The sequence below is a fragment of the Trichechus manatus genome, unplaced genomic scaffold, assembly GCF_000243295.1.
Source record: "Trichechus manatus latirostris isolate Lorelei unplaced genomic scaffold, TriManLat1.0 scaffold00016, whole genome shotgun sequence".
Lineage (NCBI taxonomy): Eukaryota > Metazoa > Chordata > Mammalia > Sirenia > Trichechidae > Trichechus > Trichechus manatus.
In genome coordinates, this window is record NW_004443952.1 from 1,503,453 (window position 1) to 1,525,863 (window position 22,411).

The following is a 22,411-nucleotide window of genomic DNA, read 5'->3' on the forward strand; positions in this document are numbered from 1 at the left end:
GCCTTTTTGGGAGAGTATTGGGAGAACCATTGAAAATAATAATTATAGCTAATATTTAGTAGTGCACTAAATGTATCAGCCATGAAATTAAAGCGCTTTTAGATATTAGTAACACATATAATTCTTACAAAAACTCTGTGAGATAGGTATTATTGTTTACCCTGCTTTATAAATGTGGAAACTGAATCATTATCATATGGCCCAATGTCGCATTATGATAAGTAGTGGCACTAAGATTTGAACCTAGGGAATTGAACAATGGAGTTTAAACCTCTTTTGACCACCACACTGTAGTGCTCTTAACCATTATACTACAAAGGCACTCAAACTGAATAAAGCATTCAAAACTGAAATACTAGTGCCACCTTGGCACACATTTGTATCAACATTTACATTGCCACATTTGTTGATTTTTGAAGGTTGCTAGAATGATATTTATTATTCCCAATATTTACATGTTTTTGGAATAGTTATGTTACCTCTATGAGCCTACAATAATAAATGAAAGATCTTTTTAAGTTTGGGCTAGGGTGACTCTGGCTGGGTCGTTTCCAAACCAAGAAGATGAAGGTTTTCTGCAATGAAAGAGGAAAATAAAGCTGATCTGAATCTGTGAGCTCAGGCAGCTGCTCTGATTTCTGATAGCTTTTCAGTCTCTGGGTCTACACCTTTGTGAGGTCCAGTTGAAGATCTTTGCAACTTCCGAAAGATATCTCAATATTTTGCCGCTTTGTTCTAGAAAGGTTCACCTACTCTTCGGAAGCATTCCCAGTTCAGAACAGTAGAGTCACATGGGAGAAAATTGGTCTCAGGAATCCCCCTGACCGGATTAAAATCAGGAATAGTTCTCAGAGAAGGGATTTTGGATTGGGGCATCCTTTAAATGTACCTATCACACAGTACACATAGTGTCTTTCCTACCTCATCTTGGTGTTAGCTGTGTTGAGTAGAATCCGACACATGGCGGTCCGATGTGTGTCAGAGTAGAATTGTGCTCCACAGAGTTTTCAAGATGAGAGTAGAAATGGGGAAGAGCTGGCATTTAGCTCACTGCAAACTGCCACTGGAAACACAGAGGTGGATAATTTATCTACAACTAACATTACAAAGGCAGGCCTCCCTCGCAGATAATACTCTGGATTCAGACAATATGTGGGAGATCAATAATAACATTAAACAGTAACCCTTTATATCTAAATTTTGTGATGTTTTTTCAGACTTTACTTCCTATTTCTCACAATAATTCTGTGATATAGATAGATAGTATTTTTATTTTACCCATGAGGAAACCAAGGCACATAGAGGTAAAGTAACCATTCAAAAGACGTGTAAATATTGGAAATAATAAATACTATCCTAATAAGCTTCAAAAATCCACAAATTGGCTGTCAATGCCAATGTTAATACAAATGTGTAATGATGTGTACTTCAGTTTTGACTGCTTTGGTTTTTGGGAACTAGTAGCAGAGCAAATTTTGTTCATGTTGTATTTGTGATGATAAATATTCTTTTATATTACAATCTCTACTTCTGATCTGTTTTTACCTAGGAAAATGGGGTTAAGAGATTGAAAGTAGATGCTTTATGGAGTCACATTATTCATGGTCTGGTCATGACTGCGCAGAATTTCAAGCTTACCTGGTACTGCATTACATCTCCTATTACTTTCCCTCTTGCCTCTTGTTATACCTAAGGAAGGGTTTTCGGTTTTTCACATCAGAGGCGAATCCTCCTACAAGGGCTCTGATTCCATCTCCTCTCAAGGATTCTACCCCTTGAGCAACCTTGTGCCTTTGTTATCAGCCTCTCCTTCTTTAGATAGCCATTCCCTCTACATACGTATGTACCTTGCCATCCCCCTTTCTCAGCTAACTTTCCCCTGGATTCTTTCTCTTTCCAGTTACCACCTCACTTCCTGTCTTACTGTCACAGCATGCTTCACAAAAAAAGTTATCTACTCATGCCAGCTTCTTTCCTTCAACCCCAAACACTCCTCAGTCCATGTCTAATCTGGTTTCTCCCCCAGCAATCCACCAAACCTGCTCTTGTCAAGTTCAACAAAAATTACCTCAATTTTGTCAAATCCAGTAATCACTTTTCTGCCTACCTCTTATTCAGTTTCTTAAGAGTTTTTCCTATAGTTGTTCACTCCTTGTCAAAATACTCTTAATAATTTGTCCACTCTCCCTAGCTGCTCTGTATTGATCTTTTTGTATATCTTTCTTCTTCTACCTGATCTCTAAATATTGGAGCTCCCCAGAGTCCATCCTTCTTCTTTCTCTATATACTTGCTTTAGATAAGGTTAGCCATTCTCATTGCTTTCAATGCCATCTATATGCTGATAACTCTTAAATGTAAATCTTCAGCACAAATTGCTCTTTGAGCTCCAGATTGGTATATCTGACTACCTGACATCTCCTCTTAACATTTCCCAAACCACAAAGAATCTTCTTCTTTCTCTGTCCTCCCATTGCATTAAATGACACTACCATCATCCAGTTTCCTCAGCCAAAAATCTGAAAGTTATGCTTGACTGTTTGCTCTATATCTCATCCAAACCCTTACCAACTTTTATGTCATGCCTACTTATAAAAATCACTTCATATCTATAGACTTCTACCTGTCTTCCTCACCTCTGCACTAGCATAAGCCTTCATCATCTCTCTCCTGAACTACTGCAATGACCTCCTCTTCTATTCTTACCTTCATTAAATCTCTTCCCCCATAGAACAGGAAAAGGGATGCTTTAAAGACATAAATCATATGAAGTTAGTCTTCTAGTTTAAATGGTCCAGTGGCTTTCCTTCACACTTAGAATAAAGCTTAGTACCTTCCAAGGCCTAGGGACTCTACATATTCTGGCTGTTACTGATGTGTCCAACATTGTCTCGTGCTCTTCTCCTGCTTCAGGAACATAAAGAAAGATTGGACCCCAGAATAAATTTAAGGTGTTCAACTGGCCAAGATGAACACTTCTGTTATTTCCCTTCACCAAAACTTGTCCAGTCTTCATGACAGTACTTACTAACCAGGATTTTAAATGAAGCATTTGTTTATGTCCTTAGTGTCATCCTCTCACTAAACTATAAGCTCTATGACTACAGGGTTTATGTCTGATTTGTTGTTGTTGTTAGCTGCCATCAAGTCAGTTCCCATGGTCAGTAGCTGATCAGACTGTTGTAATCCATAGAGTTTTCATGGCCGGACTTTCAGAAATAGATCTTCAGGCCTTTCTTCCTAGTTCTTTTTAGCCTGGAAGCTTCACTTAAACCTGTTCAGCATCATAGCAACACGCAAACCTCCACTGACAGAATGGAGGTCGCTGCATATGAGGTTCATTGGCCAGGAATTGAACCTGGGTCTCCTGCATGGAAGACAAGAATTCTACCACTGAATCACCAGTGCCTCCATTTATCTGTTTTCTTCATTAATCTGTACCAGCAGAAAGACAATAGATACTTTCTGAATAATCATTGAATTAATGAATGTTGATGGATAATAATGATCATATGTAGGTGCAGATAAATAACATATTTGATGTTTAAGGAATCAGTGTTTAGATTGTATTTTGGGTAACCTCAAAATACATTTCAAGTTAATTCTAAGTTCCACGCAGCACACGTCATTGTAAACCATATAATGTATTAAAAGGACAAACACTATGATTCATTGCTGTTAGGTGCTGTCGAGTCCATTCTGACTCATAGCAACCCCATGTACAACAGAACGAAATACTGCCTGGTCCTGCACCATCCTCACAATCTTTGCTACGCTTCAGCCCATTGTTGCAACCACTGTGTCAGTTCATCTTGTTGAGAGTCTTCCTCTTTTTGCTGACCCTCCACTTTACCAAGCATGATGTCCTTCTCTAGGGACTGGTCCCTCCTTATAACATGTCCAAAGTACATGAGATGAAGTCTCATCATCCTTGCTTCTAAGGAGCAGTCTGGCTGGACTTGTTCCAAGACAGATCTGTTCATTCTTCTGATAGTCCATGGTATATTCAATATTCTTTGCCAACACCATAAGTCAAAGGTATCAATTCTTCTTCAGTCTTTCTTATTCATCGTCCAGCTTGCACATGCATATGAGGTGATTGAAAATACTGTGGCTTTGGTCAGGCGCACTTTAGTTCTTCAAGTGACATTCTTGCTTTTAAACACTTAAAGGAGGTCTTTTGCAGGAGATTTGCCCAACACAATACGTTGTCTAATTTCTTGACTGCTGCTTCCATGGGCTTTGATTGTGAATCCAAGTAAAATGAAATCCTTGACAATTTCAATCTTATCTCCATTTATCATGATGTTGCTTATTAGTCCAGTTGTGAGGAATTTTGCTTTATGTTGAGGTGCAGTCCATAGTGAAGGCTGTAGTCTTTGATCTTCATCAGTAAGTGCTTCATGTCCTCTTCACTTTCAGCAAGCAAAGTTGTGTCATCTGCATATCGCAGGTTGTTAATGTGTCTTCCTCCAATCCTGATGCCGTGTTCTTGTTCATATAGTCCAGCTTCTCATATTATTTGCTTGGCATACAGACTGAAAGTATGGCAAAAGGATACAATCCTGATGTATACCTTTCCTGACTTTAAACCACGCAGTATCCCTTTGTTCTGTTCAAATGACTGCCACTTGGTCAATGTACAGGTTCCTCATGAGCGCAACTAAGTGTTCTGGAATTTCCAATCTTTGCAATAGTATCCTTAATTTGTTATGATCCACACAGTCAGATGCTTTTGCATAGTCAATAAAACACAGGTAAACATCTTTCCAGTATTCTCTGCTTTCAGCCAAGAGCCATCTGACATCAGCAGTGATATCCCTGGTTCCCTGTCCTCTTCTGAATCTGGCTTGAACTTCTGGCAGTTCCCTGTCAATGTACTGCTACAACCACTTTTGAAAGATCTTCAGCAAAATTTTACTTGTGTGTGATAATAATGATATTGTTCGATAGCTTCCACATTCTGTTGGATCACCTTTCTTTGGAATGGGCACAAATATGGATCTTTTCCAGTTGGTTTGCCAGGAAGCTGTCTTCCAAATTTCTTGACATAGATGAGTGAGCATGTCCAGCACTGCATCCATTTGCTGAAACATCTCAACTGGTGTTCCATCAATTCCTGGATCCCTGTTTTTCGCTATTCTCTTCAGTGCAGCTTAGATGTCTTCCTTCAGTACCAGGTGGTTTAGTATGATTAGCATCACTGTCATTGTTGTAGTTCCTATCACAGTCATCAGCAGTTTATTTAGCATTTTTCCTGAATTCCAAGAACTGTGCTAGGTACAAGCTAAAAAAAAGAAAAAAAGATGACATACTCGTTGTCTCAGATATATTTATGGGAGAGAGTAGAGGGATGTTAAAAGGCAAACAAATGCAGAAGCATGACTCTGTGATTTGAATTTTTAATCAGGTTCCCTCTGATGAAATAGGAATGAGGAAAAGTGGATCCAGATACTTTTACATGCTAATATTATCTTCATGTACGAAAAGCAGCACTTTAAACCCAGAAAACAGAAATATAAGTCATAGTCTATTGTCTCAAGGAATTCATATCCTGAAGAAATTATCTCCAGCATTCTTGTTATATTAATCTACACTCCAAGTAGAGGATGTATTTCTGTTTTTATCCGTAACATTGTTGCCAGATTAATAAGAGTTTTCAAGATGTTAATGGATTGATTTCAGCATAATTGTAACTATATTAATTCAGTGCAATTACCTTTCAGTAAAATTTAAATGAAGCTAAATTGAAGAAATTAGAAATATTTGAGATCTCTAGTTGGAAGCCTGGAGGCATTGTAACCTCATCTATTCTCATCTCAGAGCAAATGCAGTCAAGCTCTGGGAAGATGGCAAGTACCTTTCTTGCAAGTTGAAGAGCTTCAAACCCTATCAGCATTTTAGAACTTGGGTTTAGGAAAGCAATCAAGAGGGAATTAAAAAAAAGAAAAACCTGTGCTGCCCAAGGGTTGGACAAATATACCCAATCAGTCAACACATTTTTGAGTGCTATATTACAAATGGATGCCCACAAGAAAATACCTAGACATAGGGAAGCTAATATGGGAGCACAGTTGAGGCTCCAGGGAAATTATGAAATGGTACTCAAAATGCAACATCTCAACAAAGAACTCTTCCTTAGAGGGATCAGCATAATGTGGTAAAAAATCCCCTGGGCTAGGACTCAGAGGATCAGCTCTGCCATTTATTAGTAGTTCAACTTGGGACAGAAAAAAAAAATCCTGTGGAGTAGCTCTACTCTGTAGTACATGAGGTTGCCATGAGTCAGAATCGACTCAATGACAGTGGGTTTGATTTTTGTTTTTTCAACTTGGGACAGGCCACTTTGTTTCTTGCTTCAGTTTTTAATGATGCTTGATCTTCTAACTTTGCAGTGCAATCATGAAGATCTAATGGATGTGGAAGTACTTTGTCAACTATTAAAACCCTTACAAATGTAACTAAAGGGAATGATTGGAAAAACACTTCAGAATTGTAATTAAATAAGCTGGAAGAATCTAGTAGTAGAAGGTTCTTCGGGGAGATGTCCAGTTTATGAGGATTGGCCCCAAAGCCTCCGGTCTTGTAAATATACTTGCTCTCTTTCTCTTGTTGACTCAACTCTTTTACTGCACACCTACCATATACAAGGCCCTATGATAGGAGATACAAAGTACAATACAGTATAAAAAACCAAAAAAACAAACCCGTTGCTTTCGAGTAGATTTTGACTCATAGTGACCCTATAAGATAGAGTAGAACTGCCCCACAGGGTTTCCAAGGAGCACCTGGTGGATTCAAACTGCTGACCTTTTGGTTAGCAGCCGAACTGTTAATCACTACACCACCAGGGTTTCCACAATACGGTAGTGTACTGGTAAAATACAGTACGTTGACATTTCTGTATGAGTTTGGAATAAAACTGGAGAAGAAGGGCAGCTGAACTAATATTTAAATGTTTTTATTTTGGTAAAGGAGTCCCTGAGTGGTGCAAATGGTTAAGCATTTGACTACTAGTCGAAAGGTTGATGGTTCAAACCCACCCAGAAGCACCTTGCAAGAAAGGCCTGGAGGTCTGCTTCTGAAAGATCACAGCCTTGAAACTCTATGGAGTAGTTCTACTCTACACCCATGGGGTCACCATGAGTCAGAATTAACTCGATGACAACTAACAACAACTACAACTAACCAAAAGTTTGGAAGTTCAGGTTCACACAGAGGTGCCTCCAAAGAAGGGCCTGGTGATCTACTTCTGGAAAGTCACAGCCAAGAAAACTCTATGGAGCACAGTTCTAATCTGCACACTTGAGGCCACCATGAGTTGGAATCGACTGAATGGCAACTGCATTAGTTCTTTTGGTTTTATTGTGGTAGATATTCTTCATACTGTATCTCACATAAATGTTTCAACAAATTAGGCAGAAATTATCTTTTCCACTTCACAGATACAAGTGAGGTCCAAAGATGCTAAGTGAAATTGCAAGATAGGGCTACTTGAAGTTAAGATAAAAAATTAGAGTAATTTTTAAGCAAGTTCTTTCAAATATACCCAGTGCCCTTCAATTACGTTAAAAGAAGAATTATAAACAAAAATATTAATAATATAGATTTTAACTGTCAAGTAAGTGGGATAAGCAGTGGGTTCTCTGCTTCTCTTGCTCCTTCCCCAGCCCTTTGCATGGCTTCTTTCCACATCTCTGCTCAAATGTCAAATTCTCACATAGACCTTCCTACCCACCCTTTCTAATGACCGGTCCACCCCACCCACTTATTGACATATTCTAACATATCACTGTTATTAATGCTATCACTCCCTTCAATTATCTTTTTAATGTACCCCTTTATTGTTGTTAGGTGCCATCAAGTTGATTCCGACTCATAGTGACCCTATGTACAACAGAAGGAAACACTGCCCAGTCCTGCACCATCCTCACAATCATTGCTATGCTTGAGCCCATTGTTGGAGCCACTGTGTCAGTTCATCTTGTTGAGGGTCTTCCTCTTTTTCGCTGACTCTCGATTTTACCAAGCATGATGTCCTTCTAAAGGGACTGGTCCCTCCTGAAAACATGTCCAAAGAATGTGAGATGAAGTCTCATCATCCTTGCTTCTAAGGAGCAGTCTGGCTGGACTTGTTCCGAGACAGATTTGTTCATTCTTCCGGTAGCCCATGGTATATTTAACATTCTTCATCAATACCATAATTCAAAGGCATCAATTCTTCTTCAGTCTTCCTTATTCATTGTCCAGCTTTCACATGCGTATGAGGTGATTTGAAAACACCATGGCTTGGGTCAGGCGCACCTCAGTCCTTCAAGTGACATCTTTGCTTTTTAATACTTTAAAGAGATCTTTTGCAGCAGATTTGCCCAGTGCAATGCATCATTTGATTTCTTGACTGCTGTTTCCATAGATGTTGATTGTGGATCCAAGCAAAATGAAATCCTTGACAGTTTCAATTTTTTCTCCGTTTATCATGATACTGCTTATTGGTCCAGTTGTGAGGATTTTTGTTTTCTTTATTTTGAGGTGTAATCCATACTGAAGGCTATAGTCTTCGTCAGTAAGTGCTTTAAGTCCTCTTCACTTTCAGCAAGCAAGGTTGTGTCATCTGCGTATCACAGGTTGTTAATGAGTCTTTCTCCCAATTCTGATGCCTTCTTCTTCATATAGTCCAGCTTCTTGGATTATTTGCTCAGGATACAGATTGAATAAGTATGGTGAAAGGATACAACCCTGATGCACACCTTTTCTGACTTTAAACCACACAGTATACCCTTGTTGTGTTCGAACGACTGCCTCTTGGTCTAAGTACAGGTTCCTCATGAGCACAACTAGGTGTTCTGGAATTCCCATTCTTCACAATGTTGTCCATAATTTGTTATGATCCACAAAGTCAAGTGCCTTTGCATAGTCCATAAAACACAGGTAAACATCTTTCTGGTATTCTCTGCTTTCAGCTAAGATCCATCTGTTGATGTACCGTTGTAACCGCTTTTGAATGATCTTCAGCAAAATTTTACTTGTGTGTGATATTAATGATATTGTTTGATAATTTCTGCATTCTGTTGGACTCCTTTCTTTGGAATGGGCACAAATATTGAATCTCTTCCAGTCAGTTGGCCAGGTAGTTGTCTTCCAAATTTGTTGGCATAGACGAGTGAGCGCTTCCAGTGCTGCATCTGTTTGTTGACACATCTCAACTGGTATTCCATCAATTCCTGGAGCCTTGTTTTTCACCAATGCCTTCAGTGCATCTTGGACCTCTTCCTCCAGTACCATCAGTTCTCGATCATATGCTACCTCCTGAAATGGTTGAACGTCAGCCAATTCTTTTTGGTACAGTGACTCTGTGTATTCCTTCTATCATCTTTTGGATGCTTCCCGCATCATTTAATATTTTCTCTATAGAATCTTTCACTATTGCAACTCGAGGCTTGAAATTTTTCTTTAGTTCGTTCAGATGGAGAAATGCCAAGAGTGTCCTTGCTTTTTGGTTTTCTATCTCCAGGTCTTTGCACAGTTCATTATAATACTTTGTCTTCTCGAGCCACCCTTTGAAATCTTCTGTTCAGCTCTTTTACTTCATCATTTCTTCCATTCACTTTAGCTGCTGTACATTCAAGAGAAACTTTCAGAGTCTCTTCTGACATCCATTTTGGTCTTTTCTTTCTTGTCTTTTTAATGACTTCATGCTTTCGTCATATATGATGTCCTTGATGTTCTTCCACAGCTCATCGGGTCTTCAGTCATTAGTGTTCAATGCATGAAATCTATTCTTGAGATGGTCTTTAAATTCAGGTGGGGTATACTCAAGGTCATATTTTGGCTCTCATGGATTTGTTCTAATTTTCTTCAGCTTCAACCTGAACTTGCATGTAAGCAGTTGATGGTCTGTTCCACAACTGCCCCCTGGCCTTGTTCTGACTGATGATATTGAGCTTTTCCATCCTCTCTTTCCACAGATGTAGTCAATTTGACTTCTGTGTGTTTCATCTGGTGAGGTCCATGTATATAGTTTCTGTTTATGTTGTTGAAAAAAAGGTATTTGCAATGAAGAAGTAGTTGGTCTTGCAAAATTCTATCATGAAATCTCCAGCATCATTTCTGTCTCCAAGCCTATATTTTCCAACTACCAATCCTTGTTCTTTGTTTCCAGCTTTTTCATTCCAATCTCCAGTAATTATCAATGCATCTTAATTGCATGTTTGATCAATTTCAGACTGCAAAAGTTGGTAAAAATCTTCAGTTTCCTCATCTTTGGCCTTAGTGGTTTGTATGTAAATTTGAATAGCAGTTGTAGTAACTGGTCTTCCTTGTAGACGTATGCATATTATCCTAGCACTGACAGCATTGTACGTCAGGATAGATCATGAAATGTTCTTTTTGACAATGAATGGGATGGCATTCCTCTTCAATTTGTCATTCCTGGCATAATAGACCATATGAATATCTAATTCAAAATGGTCAGAACCAGTCCATTTCAGCTTATTAATGCCTAGAATATCGATATTTTTGCATTCCATTTCATATTTGGCGACTTCCAGTTTTCCTAGATTCATACTCTGTACATTCCACGTTCTGATTATTAATGTATATTTGCAGGCATTTCTTACTATTTTGAGTTGTGCCACATCAGCGAAGGAAGGTCTGGAAGGCTTGACTCTAACCATGTCATTAAGGTTGGCTCTGCTTTGAGGAGGCAGCTCTTCCCCAGATGTATTTTGAGTGCCTTCCAACCTGAGAGGCCCATATTTCTGCATTGTATCAGACGATGTTCTGCTGCTATTCATTAAGTTTTCACTAGAAAATTTTTTCAGAAGTAGACTGCCAGGTCCACCTTCCTAGTCTATCTTAGTCCGGAAACTCAGCTGAAACCTGTCTCCCAGGGGTGACCCTGCTGGTGTTTGAAATACCGGTGGCAATGCTTCCAGTATCACAGCAACACACAAGGCACCACAGTATGACAAACCAACAGACACGTGATGGATCCCTTTATTAGGGAGGTGGTATAGAGTAATGGTTGGGAATAGAGAATATAGACCACTCTTTCTCAATAGGCATATAATGTAAGTCACATACGCAATTTTAAATTTCCTGGTACCTACACTTAAAGAAATCTAAATAGATATGGGTAAAATTGATAGTAGAAAAACATTTTATTTAACCTAATATATATGAAACATTGTCATTTTCACATGTAATCAATCTACAAAACATAATTAATATGATATTTTACATTTTTCCCCAAAAGTTTATATGATTTTACACTTACAGCACATCTCAGTTTGGACTGGTCAGATGTCAAGAGCTCAGTAGGCATATGTAGCCATTAGTTACATATTGGACACCATAGCTATAGTGCTGCCTGATTTCCATCCCAGTTCTGTGACTCATTAGCTGTTTAAATTAGAAGCTCCATGAGAAAAGGGACCTTATCTACACTACTTATCTCTGTAACCCCAACACCTAGGATAGAGATTTACATGCAGTAGAAGATATTAGTTATAGTTGGATGCTTATGATTAACATCTTGGAACAGGTAATGTTTGAGACTAACCTTGAGGTGCGCATAAAGAGAATGGCAGATCTAGGCAGTTCAAGGGGAATGATTTAGGTGATTAATGACAAATGGGCTGGTTCTTATTCAGAGAATAATTCACAGCACTATATGAGGAGGGTGTAGAGTCCTGACCAGAGTGACTGTTTATAACTGGCACTGCAAGATTTGCTGAGTAATTGTGATCCTGAGCAAGGGATTTGGAATCAGATAGACCTGAGTTTGAATCCAATTCCATGTGTGATCTTGGAGGGCAAGTTATTTAACTTATCTATGCCTGAGTTTCTTCGTATGAAAATGGGGAGCATTAATACTTAAACATTTGAGGATTAAATAAGATATCATCATATGCAAAGCATTTGACATATATTGTGCATTCAGATATGTTAGTCTGTTTTACTGCTATACTGGACGTTGTTATTATTAATGTTACTATGTGGATAGAAAGGTAGCCTGATGCCTTGAATGGCAAGCTACGGAATGTGGTCTTCATGCTCTATAGCCTCCAGGCTCATGTTTATATAAATGCTAACCTATTGTTCCATGATATTGTTGTTGTTAGCTGCCATCGAGTCAGCTCCAACTCATGGCAACCTTATGTATAACAGAAGGAAACATTGCCCTGTCCTGTGTCATCCTTGTAATCATTGGTATGTTTGAGCCCATTGTTGCAGCTATTGTGTAAATTCACCTCATGGAGGGTTTCCCTCATTTTTACTGATCATCTATTTCACCAAACATGATGTCCTTTTTTAGTGATTAGTCTTTCCTGATGACGTGTTCAAAGTAATCAAGAAGAAATCTCACCATCCTTACTTTTAAGGAGCATTCTGGCTATACTTTCTCTGAGACTAATTTGCTCGTTCTTCTGGCAGTCCATTGTATATTCAATATTCTTTGCCAACACCACATTTCAAATGCATCAGTTCTTCTTGGATCTTCCTTCTACATTGTCCAGCTTTTGCGTGCATATGAGGGGATTGAAAAGACCATGACTTGGGTCAGGTACACCTTAGTCCTCAAAGTGACATCTTTGCTTTTTAACACTTTGAAGAGGTCATTTGCAGCAGATATTCCTAATGCAGTTCATTGTTTGATTTCTTGACTGCTGCTTTCATGGGCATTGATTGTTGATCCAAGTAGAATGAAATCCTTGACAACTTAAATTTCTTCATTCCATAAATGCACCCTATTGTTCCCCTGACTAAACCCTTAAGCAATTTTTTTTTTTATCACATATAGGATGACGCTCAAACTTCTTCCCAATGCACCTAGACCCTGCATATCTTGGACTTCAACGACATCATTTCCCTTCAATACATCACACACTAGTCTAGTCACTGGACAATTTATAATTCCCCCTATACCATTTCATGCAACTCTACTTTGCACATATCATTTCTCTGCTACCACCATTCACTCATCTGTCTGGAAAGCTCTTGATTTCCACTCCAAAATCCATCCTAAGTTTCCTATCCCTAAGGGAATACACATATATTGGACAACATCTCCAGGAGAACATTTGGTAATTCAATTCCTTGTTGATATGTTGATTTCCCTCACTAGACTGCCATATATTTGAAAGAAGAAGCACAGTTTTATTCACATATGTATCCCTAGTGTGTAACACAAAGTAGATGTTCAATAAATATTTGTTAAATGAATGAATGTTTATGTTGCAGGCAATGGGAAACTCGGGAAGACCGCTGGACTACCAAGGTTTTTGTTAGTGTCTGGACTACTACATTTCAGTTCCTATTTGCATGGCTCTTGAAATGATTATCTGGGAACCCCAATTGTCTTTGAAACAATTGTCTGTGCCTCACATATCAGGAAAAGATTAAAACCACACCAGCTTTCCTGGTATTCATCTTTCTCAGCAAAGCATTAAGTGCTGCTGGCTTATAAGGTGGGATTTCCTAATTGTGTTTAAATCTTCTATCTACTGCTGGCCATAGATGTACTAACAAATGAAAATTTCTGTGTGGGGAAAAAAAAAGAGAGAGAAAGTTTTGCCTCTTATAGCAGGGAAATAGTTTGAGGCTACATTTTAATTAAAATGAATATCTGCGCTATCTTAATGTTATTGCCAGTTAAGTGTAGCAGGGTGATTTAGAGTTCTATAACACAATTATACTCTGGTAATGAAGCTCTGCAGAATTATCCTCAGAAGTTAGAATGCAGAAGGGAGCAGTAGCTCTTATTTGTAACCATGTTATGGCCTTTATTGTTACAGTATTTTCTGTTTTCTTCAAAGATTAACTCAATCGTATTTAAGACTCTGCCTACATTACAGAGAGTGAGGAAACGGGCAATGGGAACTGTTTTACTGTCCCTGTAGCCCATCTTAATGCTCTATTGTGAGGACAAAATAGCAGGAGAATTTCACTGTGGCATTATCATTCTATTGTAGCTGTGGGCCTCTGACTAAACTCCCTTTCGGCTGATCCATGCAGTTCCTGGCTGATTCTCGTGTGGGACTGCAAGGCGGTGGGCACAGAGTTTATTTAGAAAGCAAGTCAGAGATGGCTATGTTCCAAGAGGAAGAAAAGGAAGCACAGGCACTGTGCTATCCTTGGTCTGGAATCCTCTGTGCTGTCCTTGGTCCTGAATCCTCCTAGGGGTATTTGGGATAGGGTGATGGCTGCTCTGGCTGTGAAAGATTATAAATATTACAGTAAAAGTGTGAAGTCTGAGGTGAAATCCAGAATCTATCATATATTAGCCATGGGACCTTGGGCAAGTCATTTAACCTCTCCAGGCCTCAATTTATTAATCTGTTACTTGGGGTAGTAGTAGAAACTACCTCATTGATTTGTTGGAAGAGTATACATGTAACTTAGAAAAATGTCTAGCACTTGGTAGTGCTCAGTGAATAGTAGCTATTTTAGTTCCTAGAAAAATTTTCACCCTTGAGCAACTGTTTTTACCAGGTGGCATCATCTGAAGGTTGGGCAGAAGCCAAATCACACGTGTATCTTCCCTGAAACATGTACTTTGAAACGTTCAAAAATACATTTTGATTCAAATTAACCAATATTTAGCACCTATAATGTGTAGTCTTGTACTAGACATTTCAAGTTATACAGAGATGGAGTATATGTTGGTTCTATCTTCAAGGGTTTTACCCCACAGTGGGAAATACAGACAGGCAGAGTGAAACATTCTAAATAGGAACATAGTGAATGATAATGCAAGGCAAGGAATCACTTACTTTGATTGAGGAGGATGTTGATGATGAAGTAACATTTGAACTGAGCCTTAAAGGACAAATATGATTTTCATAGGCAGAAAATATTGGGAAGGAATTCTAGGTTGTGAGATAACATGGATCCAATTCAGATGTAGTAAAATATAGGGAAAAAGAGGATGGGAGAAATCTATTGTTTTATACATAAAAAACAGCCTCACCATCCTTGCTTCTAAGAAGAATTCTGGCTGTACTTCTTCCAAGACAGATTTCGTTCTTCTGGCAGTTCATGGTATATTCAATATTCTTCAACAACACCTTAATTCAAAGACAACAATTCTTCTTTGATCTTCCTTATTAACTGTCCAGCTTTCACATGCATATGAGGCGATGGAAACACCATGGCTTGGGTCTGGTGCACCTGAGTCCTTAAATTGATATCTTTGGTTTTTAACACTTTAAAGAGGTCTTTTGCAGCAGATTTGCCCAATGCAATGTGTCATTTGATTTCTTAACTGCTGTTTCCATGGATGTTGATTGTGGATCCAAGTAAACTAAAATCCTTGACAACTTTGATCTTTTCTCCAATTATCATGATGTTGCTTACTGGTCCAGTTTTGAGGATTTTTGTTTTCTTTATTTTGAGGTGTAATCCATACTGAAGTCTGTAGTCTTTGAGCCTCATCAGTAAATGCTTCAAGTCCTCTTCACTTTCAGCAAGCAAGGTTGTGTCATTTGCATATCGAAGGTTGTTAATGAGTCCTCCTCCAATCCCAATGCCACGTTCTTCTCCATATAGTCCAGCTTCTTGGATTGTTTGCTCCGCATACAGATTGAATAAGTATAGTGAAAGGATACAACCCGGGCACACACCTTTCCTTATTTTAAACCACACAGTATCCCCTTGTTCTGTTCTAACAACTGCCTCTTGGTCTAAGTACAGGTTCCTCGTGAGCATAATTAAATGTTCTGGAATTCCCGTTCTTCACAATGTTATCCGTAATTTGTTATGATCCACACAATCGAATGCCTTTGCATAGTCAGTAAAACACAGGTAAACATCTTTCTGGTATTCTCTGCCTTCAGCCAAGATCCATCTGACATCAGCAATGATATCCCTCATTCCACGTCCTTTTCTGAATCTGGCTTGAACTTCTGGCAATTCCCTGTTGATGTACTGCTGCAACCACTTTTGAGTAATCTTCAGCAAAATTTTACTTGCATGTCATATTAATGATATTGTTCCACAATTTCTGCATTCTGTTGGATCATCTTTCTTTGTAATGGGTACAAATATGGATCTCTTACAGGCTGTTGACCAGGTAGCTATCTTCCACATTTCTTGGCCTAGACAAGTGAGTGCATCCAGTGCTGCTTCCGTTTGTTGAAACATCTCAATTGAGATATACTTAGCTTTTAATATACTTTAGTTCATAGCAACTTTATGAGGTGCTTATTATTATTGTATATATTTTGTGGATGAGGAAAGTGATGTTTACAAAGGTAAAATAGCTGGCTTAATATTAATCCAGTTAGTAAGTAGTAATATTCAAAACAAGGTCTGATTTTCAGGCCCTTAGGCACAATTTTGTCATGATGAATAGGATCAGTTAGTTGACAGGTGATTAGGGTCATAAAGGTAGTGCTTTTTCAGCTACTTTTGAGAGCCAAGATATGTGAGTTATATGACCAGATGACGCCAGTTGGTTATGTGACATTTTCAAGTTACTTGACTCCCTCTCCCCAATAGTAAAATGAGATGATTGGTCTAAAATTTTTCTTGTTTATATAATAGCTGGCTATTTTACTGTTGTTTCATATCCATTACTTATTAGTTTTGATCAGCACAATAAACCATGACGGGGCATTGCCTCCATTTTACATGTGATGTAACTGAGGCTTTGAAGTAACATTCTCAAGCCCATGCAGCTAGAATTATCATAGCTAGAATTTAAGCATAGGCCTTCTGCCAAGTAGCTCAGTGCTTTCCTACCATTCCAAACAGAAGGCATCCCCAGACTAGAATCTTTGCCACACTTAACCTACTGCCCCATGCATCCATTTTTTAAAAGCTCAGAATCTTAAATTGTCTCTTAAATTATTTTCTAAACCTTCACTGACCCTTTTAAAATCAGCAGATTGCACCAATCTTTCAAACTATCTTTGCATAAGCAAAATAAAGGCACTCTAATGAGCGCATACAGAATGCTGTTCTCCAATATCTATGCTCTAGGATGAGAGCGGTAGCACATTTCCTCGGTGCCGCTGAATGGATGGTGTTAATAGTAATGCTCCTCGATATTTATATCACAAATCTCCCTTGTGTCCACCCTCTGGTCAAATGTTATTAAGCCAAGATTCCCCACTGGTTCACAGTGATGTCAGAGGATGTAGTCCAGACACTGTCAAATCCTGAGTTCTAAAAACTCACCCCAGAACACCCAGGGCAGTGACTGGGCAAAGCATCTCAACTGGAGAGCTGTCAACAGCAGTGCACCTAAATTCTGCTTCCTGGGTGGAGGAACATCAGGAACAACATCATTTGTCAGGAGAAATCCCCCTAGGCCCTGAAATGGACACATTGTAAATAATTGGAGCATTAATGAATTACAATGAAAATCTGTCCAGCTTGTCAGGATTTCATCCCTTATTTTCAGTCCAAAAATCACCCCCTTTATGGTGATGCAAGGAGTCCCTGGGTGGTGCAAACCGTTAATGCACTGGGCTACTAACTGAAAGGTTGGAGGTTCGATTCCACTCGAAGGTGCCTGGTGAACTACTTCCATTGACAACCCTATGGAGCACAGTTCTACTCTGACACAGATGGGGTTGCCATGAGTCAGAGTGGACTTGACGTCAACTGGTTTGTGGTGATGCAAAGAATTTATTTAAGCCAGTTTGACACATGAAAAAGTATGGTAGTATATCCAATTTGGGGTACCTGAAACTTTCTCCTCACTCATAATAGTAGACACCTCTGCCTGGTTAGAATTATATGACCTGACTGCCTATAGCCAAAGCCGATTGGACAAGATAGGGATATAGGCTGGAGAACCAACCCATAGGGTGGGCTGTGCTGGTCAGATTCTTTCTCTTGGGAGTTTGGAATAGGGATATAGAATGAGTGAATGAGCTAAGGCTCTCCATGGGCCTGTCCACTGAGGGATTCAGACTGCCACTGTGTGGTGAGACCCTGATGGGCATGGCACAGTGGAAGCATGCACCAAGGAGATGGACTTCAGAGAGAGAAGAATGGAGCAAATGAGCAGGGAGAAACCGAGATGAGAAACTATCTCTGAGAGAAGAGAAAATAGGTGTTCTGGTTTAGTTCTGGTCTTTTAGGAGTCAGGATACACTTCCTGTTTTTTGGATAAAATGAGGGATCTTACAGAACTTTCCACCACTGTTTACTGTTTTAGTTTGAGAGGTTGACTTCTGCCCCTGGCAACCTTGCAGTGCAGTCTAGTCCAGTTGCCACCAAGTTGACTCAGACTGATGGTGACCCCCTGTGTGTCAGAGTAAAACTGTGTACACCATAGTGTTTCATAGCTATAACTTTAGGAAGCAGATTGCCAGGCCTTTCTTCTGAGGTGCCCCTGTGTGGGTCTGAATCACCAGCCTTTCATTTAGCAGCCAGGTACTTAACCATTTGCGCCACTGAGGGACTCTGACAACCTTACAAATTTGAAGTTAAGGTCAGGAAAATTAGGCACTATTAATATGCATGGTATTTCATGGTTTACAAAGAAATGTGACATCTGACTGGCCATCGTGACTCAGTGCCTCATCTATACATAGTGATTATTCAGTGGAAGTGGCTGCAACCAGTGGGTTTCTGCTTTAGTTGATATGCAGTGTTTTCTGTTAATCATGACAGAAAAACTAATGTTAATAATTATGTCTAGTATATGTTGAATACTTACTGTTTTTCTATTGATTGGCCAAGTGATTATAAGAATTACCTTATTTATCCTTTAAAAACCACCTAACAAGGTAGGCACTGTTATTACATCATTTTGCAGAAAAGCAAACTGAGACTTTGAGGGAAGGGCCGTGAGACAAACTCAGCCAGACCCCCAGAGCTTATGCTCATAAGGCCTCCACTGACTTCCCTGATTATGTAGAATGGCCTTTATCCTACGATTGGGGGGAAAAAATTAAACACGTATGAGGTCTCCCCCCTTGAAGTGACTGACCCCAACTATGCCCAGTATGAATGCTTTATATTCAATGCTGCAAAACAATCTATTTGTAGGGAAAATGTAAGTTCAGGGTATTCCACAAGAGGGAGGGGAACTGAAAGCAAGTAACTTCCAAGTGATTTTCAACCACTTTACAAAAAAATTTGTGTTCCATAGTGGGTATGTGTTTTTCAGTCAAGAGAGACTTCTGCTTGAATTCTGGCTCAACCACTCAGTAGCTGAAGGTCCTTGGGGGAGTTAGCCTGTCTGCATCCCAGTGGAGATAATTATATACCTACTTCTAAAGGTAATATGGTAAGATGTTTTAAAAAAAAACAATACACATAAAACACTTAGCATAGTGCCTGACACATGGTAAAAACTTAATAACTAGCATTCTTCTTCTTATTAGATACTGAATACATGATGATGACTGGAATGACTGGGGCCCATGTAACTATGCTGGTGATAAGGTGTTTTCCCTTTTTACTGAATATTCACATATGTCCTTATAGTGCTTCCAAATAAACCCTCATTTTGATAAACAATCTAGGTATCCCTCTAGTATATATCCCTGGAATACCAGGTCAATAGGACATGGTCAACATCCATAACTCCACTTGAATCTTGGAAACAAAAGCTCTGTGAGGAAGAAACCATAATGACTATTTTCCAGACGAGAAATTTGAGGGTAAGATAGGCCAAGTGACTTCTCAAAGGTGATACAGCAAGAGAGAATCCAAAGAGAGGCTTGAATTCAGCCTTTCACTCCTTTTATAGCTTGACAGCTTGCTGAGAGAGAGAAACATCTTGGTGGCTTGGTGAGAACTGTTCGTGGAATGTTTGTCCAGAGAGAGTGGGGAGTGATTAAATGAGGCACTGAGAGAGTGTGTGCAAAATGACAGTGACACACTTTATTTCCTGCCTGTGGAGGTTCAGAAGGATCGTTACCAAGGGAAAACTTATTGTCACTTGGGGTTGTCAGGAAAACGTGAAAGACTTTGAAACAGACAAAAAAGATTACTGGAGGCCCTGCCTAGCCCACCCTTCTGCATTGTCTGCTTCTCATTGTCTTTGAGCTATTTTACAGCTCTGTATATTGAAGAAAACTGATAGCAATGTAAATGATTTCTATCCCTAGAAATGAAAATTGAGTCCGATGGAGATGCAATTGATTATTGTCCTGCAGATACTGACCAGTTTTGCATCTATTTGTAAATTCATTTCACCATCCCTGATTGCCTATGTGTGTTCTTTAAAATCTCCTTTGATTGTTTGGAACATCTTATTAATTCCATCACTAATTCATGAGTTAAATAGAATATGTGCTTTGTGTTCATTTCATATTTATATGATATAAATGATTTAAGCTTTTGTTAAAATTGTTCTTAAATAAGACAGAGTTGCCCACTGTATTATACAATAGACCAAAGCAGGTATAAGCGACTGCTTCATAGGAAAAGGCAAAATCTTTCCTTTGCTTAGCAGATGCAATTGGTCAAAAAACACCCCATGCACTAGATGGAAGGGAATGACAGATGGGAGTTATGAGGGAGAAGGAAGAAAGGCTTTCCTGTTTCCATAGGCTGATGACTCTGCAGCTAATGCCACAGCTGCTTTAGTGACAACTGATCAGCCTTAGGAGGCAGCATGGGGGAGTGGCCAGACAACAGGACCAGGAGCCTGAAGACCTGGGGTCCAGGTCTAGCTCTGCCATTAACCAGCTGTGTGACCTTGGGTGAGTCACTTAACCCTCTGTCTCTCCATCTGCAAAATGAGAGGCCAGAACTAAATGATCTCAGAGGTCTCTTTCATTGCTAACTGGCTATGGTCCTGTGATTCCAAAGACACGAGGTGGTCATGGCTCAATGCTTCCTGAGCAATTTTTAGTCCTGAAATTAGTAGCCTTGTGACAGAGGCCAAGGACTCAATGGTCTGTGGAATTTAGAATGAACTTCTCCCTTGTAACTTTCTTTCCATGGAAAACGATTGCCTGTGGCTAGGGGAGGAACACTGGGTGGGAAACACTGAACCATCCATGTGGAAGGACTTCAGCTAGCACCAGGCCTCTTAGAGAAGATAGCATTGAATTAGCTCAACCTACTGTTGTAGAAGGATATATTTTAATTTCTTCTAAGAGTGGAATTGAAATCCATAGTTGAGGGAAAATCAGTGCTTTTGAAGGTTTTTGCTACTCACTGCTTACTTTTATCTAAGGTTATCTGGAATTCTCCATTCCTAAAGTGTTTACCTAGAGTTTGAATAACTTTTTGGGTGAAAATATGACAAAGGATTAAGTATTAGTTGGGGAGCTGGATTAGATGGCCTCCAACTCCCCCTATATCACACCTAGATTCAAATATTTTGACTGGCAATAGTTGTTTTTTGTTTCCTGTTTTGTCTCAACTACAGTTCAAGTTGCTTATACATTAGCTTGGAGTTAGGAGACTTTTATTTGGAAAGTCACGTGATCTTTCTAGGCCTCATTCTCACACCTATAGCATGAGGGTATTGGCTTAGGTACCGTTAAGGTCCTGCCGGTTCTGAAGTAAGTGTCCTAGTCAGCGCCCATAATGCACTGATGGTATCACAGGAGGGCAGCAATAGAATTTCAAAACAAGGCTCTTGACCTCAAGGAGTTTCCACTTTCATTTTCCAGCAACATTTCTGTCCATTTATTTCTGCCTAGGAATTTAAAAGACACACAGGGTTTCATTTCATCTCACAGTCTATTTCCAAATTTCTGGATTGCCTGAAAATTCTCCACACTCAATCCCATGCATGTATTTTGGATATGTGTAATTAATACATCTCTCTGCGTGTTAACTCCACATGACATTTGTTTCTTCAAGGTTCAAAATTGCATTCTATTCCATTCTGGAAAGCTCGATGGGGTAAAACCTCTCAATTCTCAGGGTATGGGCAGTGAAAGAAAAATTTACAAAATAACAAATTTCTGCTTCCCTCTGAATCAGAAGCAGCAGCAAGCTTGCAGGCAGACACTGACATTATCACTCCGTGTTGTATGGTAGTTAAACCAACCCATGAGGTATGGAGTCAGCCAGAACCAGATTATAATCTCTATTGCCTCCCCTTGCTAGTTACATGGCCTTGTGCCATTCCTTAACTCAGCTGAGTCTTCTCCCAGACTTTTGTGTGTCTAAGATGAGAATTTAATGAAAGAAAAAGGAAAAACATGTATAGAATTTAGCACAATATCTGACTGATAATGAGCATTCAGTAAATGGTAGCTCTTGCATATAGGGTTATAAGCAATAGAATCAAGATTTAGGAACCACTGGAACGACTCTATGTCCCACTAATCACTGTTTAAAAATATGTTGATTCTGGAGTTCCGGCAAAATGGCGCTCTAGGCAGAAGCACCATGCCGTCCCTCCACAGCAAAGATCTGAAGAACTAAGCCGAACAGAGAATACAACAATCCTGAAACCCTAAAACATCAAATGAAGAGATAAAGAAC